The sequence below is a fragment of the Malus sylvestris genome, chromosome 11 (genome assembly GCF_916048215.2).
Source record: "Malus sylvestris chromosome 11, drMalSylv7.2, whole genome shotgun sequence".
Taxonomy (NCBI): Eukaryota; Viridiplantae; Streptophyta; class Magnoliopsida; order Rosales; family Rosaceae; genus Malus; species Malus sylvestris.
The window spans coordinates 28476209-28494364 of NC_062270.1; the positions used below are offsets into that span (position 1 = coordinate 28476209).

Consider the following 18156-nt stretch of genomic DNA (forward strand, 5'->3'; position numbering starts at 1 on the left):
TTATTAATTATCTTCAGCTTGTTTCAATGCCCACTGGTACTCTATCAAGTTAATTTGTCGATCAATGTGCATAGATGACCTTTGAAGTGCAGTATATCATTGAATGACCCTTTCATTGTAACGTCCATCCCTTTCTAATGGATCGTGTTGCACGGGTTCTTCGGTGGCATCATGCGCACAATATATCCGTGTTCTTGAATTGTTCATCGTGTCTGCCACTCGCTCATATTCATCAACCGCATCATAATCGAACTCATCTTCCACAATCATGTTGTGAAGAATGACGCATGTCATCATGATGGATCGAAGTGACTCTATATCGAACATTCTGGCAGCACCCCTGACGATCGCCCAACGAGCTTGAAGGATACCAAAACAACGCTCCACATCCTTCCTGCACCCCTCTTGACAGCTTGCAAAGTGTTTTTCCTTTGCACTTCACGGACGTGGCACTGTTTTGACAAATGTTTCCCACCGTGGGTAAATACCGTCAGCTAGGTAGTATGCCCCTTCGTACCTACGTCCGTTGACGACGTACGTGACTTTTGGTGCCTTTCCTTGCAGGACGTCGTTGAACACTGTGGATTGGGCAAGGACGTTGAGATCATTTTAAGCCCCTGGAACCCCGAAAAAGGCGTGCCATATCCATGTATCAAAAGATGCCACTGCCTCCAAAATGATAGATTTTGATCCTTTTCTGTCCCCATATGCGCCTTGCCATGCACTTGGACCGTTTTTCCACGTCCAGTGCATACAATCAATGCTTCCTATCATCCCAGGAAAACCTCGCATCTCGCCCTTCTTCAAAAGCCTTTGCAAGTCCCAGCGAGTAGGTTTTCGGAGGTACTCTGCGGTGTACAAAGATTTGACTGCTCCGCAAAACCTCATCAGGGCCTCAAGATTGGATGATTTCCCCATCCTCCTTATCTCATCCACTTGGTCTGCAGATGCTCCATACGCAAGCATCCGCAACGCAGCAGTGATTTTTTGCTCAGGCAGGAGACCCATAACACCACAAGCATCCTGCTTTTGCACAAAGTAAGAATCATGGTTGCAAACATCAGTCATGATTCTGTTGAACAAATGTCGTTCCATTCTAAAACGGCGTCTGAAGTACGTATCAGGAAATGCACTGTTATGGACAAAGTAATCGTCCAACAGCTCTTCACCCCGTCGTTGCCTGCTTCTATCAAGGTTTCTTGAACGGTTGGGCCTACATATCTGAGCAACAGTCTGGATGACTCGACGGGAATGTGAGGCTCTGGCCATTCTTCTTTCGTCATCTCTCCTTCTACGCTCCTCATCCTCTTCCATCTCATTTTCGGCTATCTGAAGGTTGAACATTCCTTCAGATTGGTTAAACAATTCTTCCTCTTACTGATCGATTTCCCACATCATCCTTGATGAAGAAGAAGACATTGTAATGATGGATGGTGAAAAAGAAGCAGAAACTATGAATAATGAGATAGAGATGTTGAGAAAATTGGTGTGAGATTTGTGAGGATGGATGGTGGATTATATGGACGATTCAGACCGGATTGGATTGTAGATAAGGCCACGTGGCATGTCGTCATTCGTTAAAAATCTGATCGAAATCTATCCTCAAAGATTCTGAAAAGATAATGACACGTGGCACGATCGTATTGGATAAAAATCTTATCGAAATCGATCTCCAATAATTATATTTTCGGATAATGACACGTGGCGCAATTTTGAACGAGTTAAAATCTGATCAAAATCTATCGTCAAAGATTCTCAAAAGATAACGACATGTGGCACGATGACATTGGATAAAAATCTTATCGAAATCCATCGCTAAATAATTGTTTTTTTTATAAAATGACACGTGGCGCAACGAGAACGATTTAAAAAATCTTATCCGAAATTACAAATAATTTTATTTTGTATTATTTAAACAAACAAAAAAAACTAATATTTTATTGCCTATTGCCAGGGGGGAGGGCTCCAAAGGTGGAGATGCAAATGGCAATTACTGTTCATTAATGGCAGTTACTATTCATTTAAGGCAGTTACTGTTCAAAATGGTTGGTTCAATAGTGGATTGCCAGGGGGAAAGGCTCCATGGGTGGAGTTGCTCTCAGCAGTGTCTAACTGGGAATAACCGAAGAATGTCACCGAAATGAGAAGTTTCCTAGGTTTAGCAGGGTATTATAGAAGATTTATTCAGAATTTTTCTACAATTGCTCTACCTCTTACTAAATTGACTCGTAAAGGTGTCCAGTTTGTGTGGGATGAAACTTATGAACAAAGTTTTCAGGAGCTTAAGCGACGTCTCACTCAAGCCCCTGTTCTTACTCTTCCATATGATAATGGTGAATTTGAGGTGTGTACTGATGCTTCTCTATCAGGTTTTGGGTGTGTACTGATGCAGTATGGAAAAGTTATCGCCTACGCTTCCAAACAACTCAAAACCCATGAAAGAAATTATCCCACTCATGATTTGGAGTTAGGAGCAGTGATTTTCGCTTTGAAGATTTGGAGGCACTACTTATATGGAGAGAAATGTCGTATTTTTACGGATCATAAGAGTCTTAAGTATGTGTTCACCAAGAAGGAGCTGAATTTGAGATAGAGAATGTGGATAAAGCTTATCAGTGATTATGACTGTTCGATCGAGTACCATCATGGGCATGCTAATGTCGTGGCTGATGCTCTTAGTTGGAAACATCACGAGCAGCTTGCATCACTCCAAGATGTACACGTTCCATTACTGTTTACTCTTCGGGAAACTGATGTCAATTTAGAACCAAGTGAACACGGAGCTTGGCTAGCACATTTTCAGGTTAGATCTATCTTTGTAAACATGGTCAGGGAAGCTCAAGAACTTGATCCGGAATGCACCGAATTAAAGGAACAAGTGTTGAAGGGGGATAATGAGAAATTCTTTATCCGTAGGGATTGAGCTTTATTGAAGGGGAATCGTTTGTTCGTGCCTAAAGATAATGAAGCTATTAAAAAGGAAATTCTTGATGAGGCTCATACTTTAGCTTATGCTATGCATCCAGGAAGTACTAAATTGTATTGCACCATTTATCCTTTCTATTACTGGGAAGGGATGAAATGAGACGTAGCAAAGTATGTGAGTAGATGTTTAATCTGCCAACAGGTTAAAGCAGACAGACAAAGACCTGGGGGACTAATGCAGAATCTTCCGATACCAGTTTGGAAGTGGGAGGATATCACTATGGACATTGTGTACAGACTGCCTATAACACCGTCAAGGTATGATGGTATTTGGGTAATTGTTGATCGGCTTACCAAGACCGCTCATTTCTTACTAGTTCGACAGACTTATTCGTTGGAGAAAATGGTGAAATTATTCATCGATACTATTGTTCGTCTTCATGGTGTACCCGTCTCTATTGTGTTAGACAGAGATCCCAGATTTAATTCCAGGTTTTAGAAAGCCTTTAATGCTGCTATGGGTACTCAATTACTGTTCAGCACTGCTTATCATCCACAAACTGATGGTCAGTCCGAGCGGACGATTCAGACTTTAGAGGACATGTTGAGAGTGTCGGTGTTACAGTGGAAAGGTAGTTGGGATAACTATTTGCCGTTGGTGAAGTATTGGTATGGCACCTTTTGAAGCATTTTACGGGAAGGCGTGTAGGACGCCATTATGTTGGACAGAGGCAGGAGAAAGGTCGTTAGTGGGACCAGAGATTGTGGATACCACTAACGCTAATATCCAACTAATTAAGGCAAATTTGAAAGCAGCATAAGACCGACAAAAAAGCATTGGAGACAAACACTCTAAGGATGATGAGTTTACAGTGGGCGACTTTGTATTCTTGAAGTTATCTCCCTGGAAGGGTGTTGTTCATTTTGGTAAGCGAGGAAAGCTGAGTCCTCGATACGTCGGTCCCTATCAGATTATTGAGAGAATTGGTGTAGTTGCTTATAGGTTGGAACTACCACCGGAGTTGTCACTAATCCATAACGTTTTCCATGTTTCCATGCTTCGGAAATATGTACCAGATCCCTCTCATATCATCCAGTTAGAGCCATTGGAAGTAAATCCGGATGCTAGCTATGTAGAAGAACCAGTGGCTATCCTTGACAGACAGGATAAGGTGTTGCGGAACAAAGTTATTCCTTTGGTGAAGGTACTGTGGAGGAACCATGCAGTCGAAGAAGCTACTTGGGAAATAGAGGAATCAATGCGGAACCAATATCCCTTTCTTTTCGTGTAAATTCGCAATTTCAAGGACGAAATTTTTGTAAGGGGGTAGATTGTTACACCACACCCCCATTTTATTTAAAAATGGTTTTTATTTTTTAATTGGTGAGCCCAAAGGGCCCACCCCTGATTTTTTTTGTCCTCCGAGTCTTTCTTATCTCTTTCCTCTCAGTCATCTCTTTCTTCCCTTCCCTGTGTTCTCTCTTTCTAAACGCTTTCTTTTATCTCTTCGACACCGAGAAGGAAACCACCATCACCCACGCCATTTTCAACCAAACCAAAACCCAAAAAATCTGAACCTCAAACCTTTGAGACATGGCGAATCCACCTGCAACCTTGCATGTGTCATCAAAGCACCTCTATGTGCTCTGCCATTAACTCAGAGAGCTTGAGCTCTCTCGAACTCCATCTTAGGTATGGTTTAATCCCTCTCTTGATTACTGTGGGTTATAATATGGCCTGTGATGCGTGTTTATGTCGAAAATCTAAGGGTTTAAACCTTGTTTTGAATATGTGCATGCATGTCCAGTTCCGAGGATGAACTCCGGCGAGTTCGTGGGTGTGTGTTGTGCAGTGTTCGTAGGTGTGTGTTGTGCAGTGTTCGTGGGTGTGTGTTGTGCCGTGTGTGTGGGTGTGTGTTGTGTCGTGTGTGTGTGTGTTGTGAGTATGTGTGAGTGTGCGTGTATAATGTATGTGTGTGTGTGTGTGTGTGTGTGTGTTCGTGTGGGTGTGTGCGTGTAAGGTGAGTGCGTGTGAGTGTGTATGGTGCACGTGTGTGTGTGTGTGTGTGTTGTGTTGTGTGTGTTGTGTGTGCTGGCGTGTGTGTATGTGTGTTGTGTGGGTTTGGGCTCAAGCCCAAACCACCCATTTTGTTCCTACCTATTCAAACCCAAAACCCAATAAGTACTAACTCTATTTAACCTAAACCTAAACCCTAATCCGGATCCAAAACCAAGACCTATTTCTATTTCTTGAAATTCTATAGTTGGGCAGTTTGATAAATTGTACATTTTTGTGCTTAGGTGAAGTTGCTAGTGGGGATTTCCTTTATCCTTTTCCGCACAATTCTGTTGCTAGGGAGTATCTGTGAATGGACCTGTTCTAAAATTTGCATAATTTTATAGTTTATTTGCATAAATGAAATGCATGCCTTACGAGTTTATGAACTGATTTTATATTAAGCATGTTTACTGAAATGTTGATTATCGTCTCGTTTTTTTGTAAGAAATTAATTGTTAGCCTATATTGAGCTATAGTTTGATATATGTATTTTCTATAAAAACCATGAACTGGTAGACTATCTGATGGATGACGATAGGATGCTAGAACATGTTTGAGAAACCTCTATGATGGATGACTTTATACTATGAAGTGATTATTTATGAGAGGTGTAACTATTTGTGTGTACCTAGTGGACATTATGCCTCCTGTGGTGAGGATCTGGTGTTGGCAGATAGGCCGGGAGAAATAATCCCTAGCTACAGGCTGAGGGACACGAAGCAAGCATTAGGCCGAGAGTTGGTAATCTCAGGCTACAGGCACAGAGACCACGGCGTTGACATTGGTCCGGGAGTTATATTTATTTAGTGATCTTACTGGCAGCACACCGCGATTACGAGACGATCTGTTAGACGTTTGATCTTTTTATTTCCACGATGTTTTTCTGCGATGTCTTTTGAGATGTTTTTGGCATGCTAGGGTTTTCAGTAAAACTATCACTTATTATGCTAGTAGTTTTCTTTATATAAATTGTGGGGGTTAGTATCTTGATAATTATTTAATTAGTATTGTATATATGAACTTGGTCCACTCCCCTTTGTTTTGCACCCCCATTCAGGTCTTAGAAACGAGGGCTACGACACAACGTACAAGGCATTCCCCTACCAGTAGCAATCTATCATTCACTTGTGTGATATTTTGTAATGATCTTTCCTTTTGTGATCTTGAATTAGAACATATTCTGTGCACTCTAGACATTTCCTTAAACTTTGTTTATTACCTTTGGATTCAAATGATTATTCATGTTCATTTTCTCCTAATCATTACTCATGTATTCAATAAATGGCTTTCGTCACCCTTGGGTGTTGGCTAGCACGTGCCTATCCGGGTATTCAGAGAATATTGGGGTTAGGACGTGTCACGGGTGTCGGGGAATTGGTTTACCCTCTCGCACTACAGAGCAACTAGTTTATCCTCTTGCACTGGAGAGCAGACCCATACGGGTGTCGGCAAATTGGTTTACCCTCTCGCACTGGAGAGCAATTAGTTTATCTTCTCACACTGGAAAGCATGGAAGTCGTTGTCGTGAGTGTAGCTGAAGAAAGCTAGACTGCTGGGATAACCGAAATAATCCTTAGCCTGTGAGGTCATGTTTGGCAATCTGCTTGAGACTTCGAACTGCTTGTAGACCTTGAGTAAGGGTGCAAGCGCAGTGAGCTGCTCCCAAAATTATTGTGCCATCATTAGGTGTTTCGTCATGTGCCTTTTTTAGGCTTGGTTGGCACGAGCCACATGGCAAAGTTAACATGGCTGGGAGCTATGGTGCAAGATCAATGGTTGCCGGAAGCCGTGGAGTAGATGATGTGATGAAAGTTAAGCACTCAAATTAAACCCTCTTGTTGTCAAATTGTAGTATAAATGCAAGTAAGGATCTTTCTAAACCGGGGATTAGGAGGGCTTGCTAAAACCTCTAAACTTACTCAAAAACATAAAAACAAAGTTAAAAACGTTTGAATAGACTCAAGGGACTCAAAACAGATTCTAAAGACTCAAAACAACTTAAAAACACTCAAAACTGCCTAAAAACACAAACTGGGCAGATTTGACTTTAACACAACTTTGGACGAATTTAGTGTTTTGACTTAAACCAAAACACTCTTAAACACAAACAAAACAGATTTTAAACACTTTGGAACAAGAAAGTAAAATGGGGGTTTTGATTTGGATGAATTTGAAATAAACAAGCAAGTTATAAAACTAGGCAGATTATAAAATGAATTTGAGAAATAAAATGATGGATGGATTAGTTAGAGGTCCGTTCTTCACACATGACACACTTGTACATGAATCGATTTCCAATTGCTTTTTAATAAACTATGATACTCAACACCCCAGATTAATCGTGATGCACAAATTAACCCTCAGATTTTCCTTTACTCATTGAGTTGGATGAATGCATGCAACAACCCAAATCATTCTCTAAAAGTCCCGTATATGAATGCATAATAGAGATACAATCAGAGATCATTACGTGCAATGAAAATCATAAATGTTGACGAGGCAATTATAACTATGAATGCATGATACATTTGCCAAGAATTCAATTAACACGATTGTGATAAACAACCTTCACTACTCATGAATATAAACTTGTAACGATTAGGTGAAACTCATTTATGTTCTAGCATCTAATTCATGCATGAAAACTAAGTATGCATCCTTAATAAACATACAAGAATCAGTTATGAATAAAATAGATAATTGAATTGCAATCACAACTTATCAAATCACAATTGGAAGAAATCAATTCATATCTCAAGCATGTTCATGGCTTCAAACTTCCCCCTAACTAAATAGGGGTTTAGCCACTCATAGTTGCAACAAAATCAGAAAATAACAAAGTAGACATTGAAAGCAAGAACGAAGTACACCTAAAACGCTCAAATCTTCAAGCTTGAAATGCCAAGGACCTTCTTTTTCACCACCTTGTTACGGCACAAGAAAGGGGAGTGGCTAAATGGAGGTCACGGCAAGGGATGAAAGTGTAAGTGTATGGAGTTGTGAGATGTGAAAATGTAGTGTCTTTGGATGGAGATGGAATCCTTTAGGAAGAGGAATGGTGGATGTATTTATAGGCTAGGGAGAGGATAGTGTATGTTGTGGTAATGAGTGGATGTAATGGGTGTAGTGGGTGAGTGTTTCTAGCCTCTTTTGACTTCAAATTCGTCCATCCATCTTGCTCCATGCATAAGCTATCCAATCTTGGCCAAAAACTGCTCTAAATTGCTCCAAATTGCACTTTCTTGCCAACTTTGCCATTAGGACCTACAAACACACAAAAATAGCTTAAAACACTCTTATAAGCAATAACTAACTAAGTAAGTGCAAGAAAACATGTTAACTAAGTCACATAAATATGCTCCTATCAGTAGACATGCGTGATTATGAAAGCAGAGATGGGGCTGGCTTGGGCTAGGTTATGCGCAGTAGGAGGAATTGTTTGGAGTGTTGAGAACAAAGCTTACCCCCGGTTCTTGGTAGTTAGGTTGGTGTGTCCTTCTAGTACTCGTCTGCCCCCGGCATGCCATTAAGCTGAGCTGCTGTGTTTTGTTAGAACAGAAGAAGTCTTTATTTCCGGCAATCTATGTAGGGTAGTTCCGTCTGCTCGATCTTGTCATTGAAAGATGACTCACTTATGTTGGTTATGTCTCATCGAAGCGCTTTGTCAATAGCTTCGTTGAGCAGGAAATCACGTAATCGCTCGTTCAAGAGTATTTCTACTTCTTCCTAAATTTGCCTTTGTTGGGGTGGCAGAACCCTCGGCTGCCCCTGATCCTGACCTACTGGTTTAGGCTGTTATTCCATGTGTTAGGCTCGTCTATGTCGCGGCTGCAGTCGGTGTGGCATGATCCTAGCAAGAGAGCGAGTAACTTGTAGGCTGCTAGTGGAACTTGAACCGGATTGAATGACTACTTATCTCCGTCCGCTGTGCTGCCTACTCCGATGTGAGGTAGAGGATGCTCCTTGCGGGCTTTGCCATGAATGAATACTTTGCCTGGAAGGTTGCTCATGTTGATTATCAGAGTGTGGCCCCAATCGTGAGTGTATGTTTGTCCGTGGGCCTAACTGAGAGTGCACGCTCCTCCATGTGCTAAGACGGGAGTATACGCTATCTCGGGGGTCCAATCGGGAGTGTACTCCGTTAGAACGCTCAGTTCGTGACTGGTCAAGTGGCTGCTTGCCGAGACATTGGTGGAGAGGTTTGTCTGCCCTTGTCCTTCTTCGGGACACCTCATCCGGGGCACGTTGGATCTCGGTGCATTGCAAGGGTTGATTCACCAAGGTTGTCTATTATGCAAGGGCATTCGTCAACTCTATGACTTATCGAGACAAGTGTTGTTCGCCATTTGGATTAGAAGAGCTTGGAAGGAATATGGTGAAAATGCACCCGGCTCGATGGTTGGTCCAGATGGTTAAGATAGTTTTGGGCCGATTTCGGCTGCTTGGAATGCCACTGGAGCAGGCTGGGCCGTAAGAGTGGGCTGCTCTGCGGGAGTAGGCTGGGCCACGAGAGCAGGCTGCTTGGCGGAAGTAGGCTAGGCCACGGGAGTGGGCTGCTAGGCTTGTGATGCATGCGGGTGCGAGGCTTGAGCTCTACTTGGCAACACATTGGGCTTAGAGTGACATGGCTTGGGTCATGGCCTTGGTGCCATGGGCCTTGGATAACATGGCTTGGGCTTGCTTTGGTGGCACGACTCGGGCTATGGTAGTGGTGCCATGAACCTCGCCGCAGATGGCCACCATAGTGACCATCACGGTGGTGGTGACGCTCCCCTTAGGATCACATTTAGTCTCGTGGATCGCCACGGTCCCATTTCTTGAATATTGGAATTTTCACTCATAGAGTTTTCTAAATTTCTAGCCATTTTATTTCTCTTTTTCGTTTTATCAAAGAATCTTTGCAAATAAAAAAAATTCTAATAATAAGAACGTACGAAAAATACAAGTGGACTAGAAAATAGAGAAAAAAACTTTTTATGCTAGAGTCTTCTATGAGTGTGAATTTTAACTCTCAATGAAAGCACCAATTTGTGGATGCAAATTTCCGCCTTCTTCTTCTTGGACAAAATTGCACCTACAAAACAATTAATACCTTACGTCAAGGCCAAGAGCCTCACGCGATCACGATGAATGGGCCGGGGGGGCCTTTGGCCGAAGAACCTCTAATGCCAAAGTTAGAATTTAGAGAGAAAAGTGTTTAGAGAGTTGTTGGAGTTTTGCAAGAGTGTGGACCTCATTTTTTAGAAAAAAATAGGGTCATATATATAGGGAATGGAGGTGGCTGGCCCTTAGAGGTTTTTTATATGGAATAATTTGTAGGTTTTGAAGTAATTACCTAAGATGAGGATGGATGAGATAATTTGGAATTGGTTACCTTTTTTGGACACTCTTGGCTTGATTAAAGAATGACTGTCCACTGCTCGCGCGTAAGACAATCGGTGTGTCTCAGGGGTAACTTTGTCCTTTATACCAAAAATCCACATGTTGCCTTGTGATTATTTTTGACTCCACACCTGCAACATTCCTTATTCCATTATCATTTCAAATCCTTAGAAAACTAATCAAAACAGTGAAGAAAAACAAACGACGATACAAACTTTATCATATCTTGAACTTATGGAGTAATAATGAATTTATGAGCTTTTTTCTTCCAAGTTGAGTTTGATTCAGTCCAACAGATGTTCTCGCATTATATTCAATTTTTCATAGTTAAATAAAGGGTAAATTACATAGTAGCCCCTCAAGTTTGAGGTCTATTACAACCTCATACAACATCTTTAAAACATTTCACTTTCATACCTCAAGTACCATTTTATTTCAAAATAATACATCCGTTAGATTTTCCATCCATTAATTCATTAAGTGTTGATGTGGCTGCCACATTTGTGCCACGTGGCTGCCAAATGTGTGCCACGTGGCAAAAAAAAATTTTAATTTTTTTTTAAACCTAAATTTTCTCAACAAAAAAAATAAAAATTAAAACCCATCCCATCTCCCAGCAACCCCCTCCCCCTCACCAAAAACAAACCCAGATCTTTTTTCCCCCAACCCCACCCACCTCACCTCACAGAAACCTCATTCCTCTTCCTCACCCTCCCTCATCCTCCTCTCTTCTCCCTCATATTCATCTTCTTCCCCCTGCAACCCAGCCCAGCCCACCCCCACCTTCCCCGAGCACACCTGCACCCACCCTCTTCTCTCCTTTACACACTCCACTCATTAAATCCACACCCATTCCTCCCATTTTCACCTCATGAACCTGACGATGGCGGACGGGATCTGGGTTTTTTTTCTTTTTTCTTTTAGGTTGCAGGCAGGGGGTCGGGCGCACCCGCACCCACCCTCTTCCCTCCTCTACACACCCATTCCTCCCATTTTCACCTCACGAACCCGACGATGGCTAACGGGATCTGGGTTTTGTTTTTTTGTTTCTTCTAGGTTGCAGGTAGGGGTTGGGGGAAGAAGATGAAGATGGGGGAGAAGAGAAGGGAGAAGGAGGAAGAGGAAGACAAACTGAAGGGTGCTTCTTTTTTTTCCTGGGTTGCGAAGAAGATGAAGATGGGGAAGAAGATGGGTGCGGTGGGGTGTGTAGAGAAGGGAAGAGGGTGGGTGCAGGGGGTGGGTGCGTGATGGGTGTAGGGGGTGGGTTTGGTTTTTTTTTTTTTCTCCTTTTCTTCTTCTGGGTTGCAGGTTGCAGTTTGAGGTGAGTGGTGAGTACTTCCTCAAACAAAACACGAGATAGGATAACAAAATCCTTCAATGACCAGCCTGCCCTCAACCATCAAGCTAGCTTGGGCTCCCTCCATGAACCTCACATCTCATTTCCTCCCACCAAAACTCCTCACCCCATCATAATCCTCCTCTGCACTCTTCTCCCGAGCTTCTCCTCCTTCCCCACCTCATCGACCCCTCATAGCAAAATGCACGACTGGCGGCACTGCTGGAGAGGGCAGTGGCCTGAAGAAGGCACTGAGTGGCATTGTGGGAGAGCAAGTAGATGAGCTCCTGAAAAAAGAAGAGAACAAGGAGTTGCTTGATGGGTTGGAAAATGAGTCTCAGAGGGTTGAGAATGCCAAGAGAGAGCTGGTTGAGATTGAAAGACAGGAACTTGAGGCCAAGCTTGTGAGGGATTACATTACCCAACTTGAAAGCAGAGCTTCCGAGGTTCTCACTCTTCCCAATTCCCAATTTTTGTGTGTTTCCTGAATTGGGTTTTTGTTTTAGGTGCCTTATTATATTTCCTTGAAGTTATTCAATTTAAGGAGTGGGGTGTGTAGAGGAGGGAAGAGGGTGGGTGCAGGGGGTGGGTTTTGTTTTTTTTGTTTTTTTTGTTTTTCTCCTCTTCTTCTTCTAGGTTGCAGGTTGGGTTTTTTGGGGCCGAGGGGGGGGGGAGGGAGGGAGGGAAGACAAAGTGGGCTTTGGTTTTTGGTTTTTGGTTTTTTATTTTTTATTTTATAATTTATTTAGAAGATTTAGGTTTATTTTTTTAAATAGAAAATTATTTGTTTAGCCACGTGGCACACATTTGGCAGCCATGTGGCACAAATGTGGCAGCCATGTCAGCATTTAACGGATTAATGGATGGAAAATCTAACAGATGTATTATATTGAAATAAAATAGTACTTGAGGTATGAAAGTGAAATGTTTTAAAGATGTTGTATGGGGTTGTAATAGACCTCAAACTTGAGGGGTTACTATGTAATTTACCCTAAAATAAAACTTGGGGGGCACTAGACACAGAGATAGAGGTGCGGCGGAGGGGACGGATCAAGTGAGGGATGCGGCAGTTAGGAAGGTTCTTTATTAGGATCAGTTGTTGGGATGGTGAGGGGAAGGTGGAGGAGAGTAGTGTAATTGGGGATGAGGCTGATCTACGAGAAGTGGGATCTTTATGTAAAGGAAATTTTTTGTACGTGAAAAAGAAAATCTAATTTTTAATTCCAGGCTTCTAGCCTTGCCTAGTGAATATAATATATAGGAGAAATTAGGTTCACATTCTTCATTTTGCTACTAAATTGATTAAAACCCTATTCATTTTCAATTTCTGATCAAGGTCCTTGGGTATTAATAACATCATTAATTATTTGAATAATAAAATATTTTTATTTTAATATATTCCTTTAGTGTTAAAAATGTTACAAATAGTACATCTATATTTATGGCTAAATTTTTTATCATATATTTTTATTTTTAGTTTGTACCTATTTTTAATTCGCAAACATTTTTTAATTTGTACCAATTTTCTTTTCATTTTTAATTTGTACCCATATATTAGTTTCTTTTTGTACCCATATTTTTTAAAGTTTTATTTGTATTTGTACCTATGTGTTTACCGTCACTTGACATTTGTATATTTAATCAATAATAGAAAAATTACATATGGTATATTTATGTTTTATGGCTAAACTTTGTATCATATATTGACACTCTTTTAGAAAGCAGATAATTTGTATATTTATGGTATATATAGAGTTATTGACACTCTTTTAGAAAGCAGATAATTTTGGAACAGTTAAATTTGTTACCAATTCAAATTGAATGTTGAATATTTTTTGGCTAGAAATTGAAATGTTCAATTCAAAATCATAGGCCTTATCCTTTCATTTTAATTCCAACTGTTGTTGCTGCCTAAAAACTCAAAAACAGAAAAATAATTTTATGTTTCGGGTGTCCTGTCCAATCTTTGACAGCTTTCAAGAGCCCTTCCAATGAGCCCTTCCAATCTTTGATTATCTATATATACAAAGAGAGAATAAAAAAGGGAATTTTAACGACAAGCACCCGGTACTGTTCACTTTAACGAAAAACCACATTTTTACACTAAAAAGTCAATCCTGGTACTATTCACTTTACCCTTTATTTTGTCCTTATTATTAAAACTCAAAATTTTCAAGCCATTTTCATTAGTTTTCCTATAAAAAATGGTGAAACTTTAATAATCCAAAATTGCCTTCTCCACTGGGATTTCAAAAGAAACAAAAAGATTAAAAAAAACACCTGGTGGTTAGTAAATTATTATTTTTTAAATATATTTTTATAAAATAGATTTTTTATCAATATATTTTTATAAAATACAATAGGAACTAAAACACGTATAATTAAAAAAAAAACAAAAAATGAGAAACTTAAATGAAACTATGATTAAACTATACTGTGACATCCCACGTCGTCCAACGGAGTGGATCATGTAAGCCTTATATGTATATTATCATCTCTACCTAGCACGAGGCTTTTTGGGAGCTCACTGGCTTCGGGTTCCGTAGGAACTCCGAAGTTAAGCGAGATCGCGCGAGAGCAATCCTATGATGGGTGACCCACTGAGAAGCTCTCGTGTGAGTTCCCAGAAACAAAACCGTGAGGACGTGGTAAGAGCCCAAAGCGGACAATATTGTGCTACGGTGGAGTCGAGCCCGGGATGTGGTGGAGGCTCGGGCCGGGATGTGACATATACCATTGTCATAAAAATACTCTATTATACCCTTAAATTAAAGGAAAAATGAGAAACTTAAATGAAATTCAAATGATGATAAAAACCAGCAAAATTCTGATAAAAGGATACGAAATTATTCCATAAATGTTGTGTAGAATAGGAACCAACATTTTGGTTGACATAAGGGTATTACAGGAAGAAGAAAAACATTAAAGTCACATTAAATCTGATGTGGAATATATAGATATTGTGTCAAAGTTAGTTTTTAATATTACACAAGAGATTAGTATAAACATCAAATTATCCAAGGATTGATCTAGTTTTCTATAAGTTAAATTAAAAGAAATAAATTCAGCAAAATCTTTCTTCTCTAAAAACTCTCTTGTTGGAACTAATCATATAAACATGTAATAATCGAGTTTCGTTTTTACGTAGCGGAATAAGTCGATTCGGGTCTTTGGTGCTTTGGGATTCCGGCCTTGAGCCCTCGCTCATGTATATACATAAACTCTTTCGGTGTCTGATCCTTTTCTTAATTTTGTTGTAATACCATTCGGTATTAAAATTTACGGAGGAGCTGCCTTTTCGTGTCGTTTCCCACAGACGGCGCCAAATGTTGATACACAAAACCAGAAGGGTCTTGGAACAACATAAATCCGACTGTGAATCTGCAAGAAAGTAAAGAACACAACACGTATCGTGGTTCACCCCAATGTGTGGGCTACATCCACACTGATGTTAATATTGTTTCACTCTGAATGGTGAATATACCAGAAGTCTAGAGGCAGTGTGCTCTCTAGCCTATTTTCTGTGTTTGCACTTTCTGAGATGTTTCCTCTCTTCCCATGGCCTAAAACTTGACCTCTCCTAATGAGGAGAGTGAGGATTCCTTTTATAGAATCAGGGCTTCTCACTTATTACATATTTGCCCATTCTTTTATTACATAATTACATTTGAGTCCCTGAGTATTTATACGAGGTCTAAATACGGAAGCCCTAAATATGGTACAAACAGTAGTCCCCCAAGTCTTCAGTTAAGAGAGTCTTTTGGCTGGAGACTTGAAATTCAGTCCATGTGTGGGCCGAAGTAACTAGATGTTGTCTAGAACTGATACTCGATATGAGACGGTGCTTAATGTGAAATGATGCTCAACTAGAAGTAGCACATGTTGCCAGGCTGCTCGGCTTGTGGCTTATGTTGCCTTGGTTGGCTCGGCTTGTGGCGTTGAAGGTGAGGGAGTCCCTTTTATAGAATAAGGGTTCGCTCCTCAATACATAAATGATGGGCTAGAGTTGATGCTCGCGATGAGGCGGATGCTCAGCAAGCGGCGATGCTCTCTAATGATGGTGATGGAGTCCCTTTTATAAAATAAGGGCTCGCTCCTCAATACATAAGTGATGGGTTAGGAGTGATGTTCGCGGCGATGCGGTTGCTCAACAGGCGGCGATGCTCTCTAATGATGGTGAGGGAGTTCCTTTTATAGAATAAAAACTCGCTCCTCAATACATAAGTGATGGGTTAGGAGTGATGCTCGCGGCGAGGCGGTTGCTCAGTAGGCGGCAATGCTCTCTAATGATGGTGAGGGAGTCCTTTTTATAGAATAAGGGTTCGCTCCTTAGTACATAAATAATGGGCTAAGTCCCCCAAGTATTTTTCATGAGGCCTAGTTGCGGAAGCCTAATATATGGTACATAGTGTAGTCCCCCAAGTCTTCAGTTAATAGAGTATGTTGGCTGGAAACTTCAAATTCAATCCATGTGTGGGCCGAAGTGGCGGTTGTTCGAAGGCAGTCTTTGTATACCATGCACTGAACCTTTGTAGGTGAAGCTTTGAAAGTGAAGTTTTATAGGTGAGGCTTTGAAAGTGAAGCTTTGAAGTTGGAGCTTTTGTAAATGAAGCTGCTTTGAAGTCAGAGCTTTGTAAATGAAGCTTTTGAAGCTGGAGCTCTTGTAAATGAAGCTTTCGAAGCTGGAGCTCTGTAAATGAAGCTTTCGAAGTCGGAGCTTTGTAAATGAAGCTTTCGAAGCTAGAGCTTTTGTAAATGAAGCTTTCGAAGCTGGAGCTCTGTAAATTAAGCTTTCAAAGCTGAAGCTCTATAAATGAAGCTTTCGAAGCTAGAGCTATGTAAATGAAGCTTTCGAAGCTGGAGCTCTGTAAATGAAGCTTTCGAAGCTGATTGACATGAGTGATGCTCATGAATGTTGACATGAGTGATGCTCATGAATGTTTATGTATGATTGACATGAGTGATGCTTATGTATGATGGTGATTGTCATGAGTGATGCTCATGTATGATTTTTTTAGGACGGGTTGTACTTTTGATCACCTAGTTGGTGATAATAACGGCAGGCTGCTGAATAATTTTGGATTACTGGACGTACTTTTGATCACCTAGTTGGTAATAATAGCGGCAGGTTGCCGAATAATTTTGGAGTACTGGACGTACTTTTGATCACCTAGTTGGTGATAATAGCGGCAGGCTGCCGAATAATTTTGGAGTACTTGACGTACTTTTGATCACCTGGTTGGTGATAATAGAGGGTGAACCTTAAGTGGAGGGATGGAGGTTGGGGTTTGAAGTCATAGGGCCTGGCTCTTTTGGGCATATGAGCCTTCACCCTCCACATAACATTCCAGCCCACTATTTTGGGCTTGTCGACATTTTGCCCTTTTTTTTTTTGGCATGCTGCCTTCTTTCTTTATTTATGATTACCCTCTGGTGTGGTTATACAGATGTCTCCAAAAGATAAGAAAAGTAAATCACATCATTCAAAAAAAAAAATTGCTGGGACTTGGCAACAGCGAGATTTCTCCCTTCACATCAACCTTAGCGGTCCAGCTGTTGGAGGAAAACTTCACGTGGAGGCAGGTTTGGTCAGCAGGCATGGTCTCTCATACATTGATAGTACAATCCTGGGAGTGTTGCAGATCTTTTTCCATGTGCGTACTGCGCCTACTGAATGTTTTACCTTTTCTTTTCTCTTTATTTTTCTTTCTTTTGCCAGATGGCAGACAAGGGAATAATGAATTATTATGAGAACAGGAATCTTATCTCGTTCTATGCTTGCCAATGACTTTTTCAGAAAATTGGGGGGGGGGGAACATGCACTCCCCTTCATGATGAAAGTTTTATCTTTTTCAAAACGTTGATGGGCATTTTCTGACGGTTGCAGGTTGTGAAAATAAAATTCTTATCTTCTTTGTTCGTCCATCATTACTCTAGTAGTGGAACTGTGAGCAGAGACCTCATCCAAATCCGAGATCCGAAACATACCTTCCCAGAGGTCCTTCTTTTCCAGCTCCTCCCCGTCCTTGTCCCTCACCGAGCTTGGCATCACCCTTGTAGATTCTAAGAGTGGCTTCTGAGTTGGCCTTGGCCCTTCTGAGGAGAGCAGCCTGTGCCTTTGGGATGTTTTCCTCTTTCGTTTCTTTTAGACCGTTCCATTATCCTATCTGCAACCCAGAGCTGTATAAAGAAGTCCTTAGTCAATTCAGAATCACCACCACTACCAGCCTTGTGTCCAAACTAGCGAGACAAAGATACCACGCTCTGCTTTGACCACACAGAATTTCCATTAAACCTCGAAATTACATTTCTTGATCCAAGCAACCTCTGCTCAGAATCTTGAAAATCTTTCGCCACAGTAGCAACACAGCATCCATCCCGAGGCCATGAAGTAGCAAGTAAGTTTCCTCTTTGAGATTGAAAACCATAGTGGACCGGAATGCTTTCAATGTTA

The 18156-nt window shown here is 41.0% G+C and overlaps 1 pseudogene; it reads right to left on the reverse strand.

Moving 5' to 3' along the window:
* Positions 1–258: 258 nt before the first annotated feature.
* On the reverse strand, positions 259–1518 carry LOC126588783 (uncharacterized; annotated as a pseudogene).
* Between the last annotated feature and the right edge of the window lie 16638 nt (positions 1519–18156).